Here is a 276-nt window from a genome sequence, read left to right on the forward strand (position 1 = left end):
AGAATTCTATGAGAATAGGTCTCATACGAGACTCATCTTGATGAATGACACGTGACATTCATAAATCAGAAAGCATCTACCTCACCCTTCACTTGAAATTAAGAGAGGAAAGATTAGATGCTTTGGGATTTGTAAATACCACGTATCATGCATCAGGGCGGGTTTTACTTACTAACCGTACTAACCGTGAGACCTGGTCTCATAAATTTTTTTTCGAAGGGAACGCGGTCGTGACTGAAGTGGGGAGTGAGGCACCACGTGGTCTCCTGCCACTCA

This window comes from Triticum dicoccoides, chromosome 5A, assembly GCF_002162155.2.
Source record: "Triticum dicoccoides isolate Atlit2015 ecotype Zavitan chromosome 5A, WEW_v2.0, whole genome shotgun sequence".
In the NCBI taxonomy this organism is placed as follows: domain Eukaryota; kingdom Viridiplantae; phylum Streptophyta; class Magnoliopsida; order Poales; family Poaceae; genus Triticum; species Triticum dicoccoides.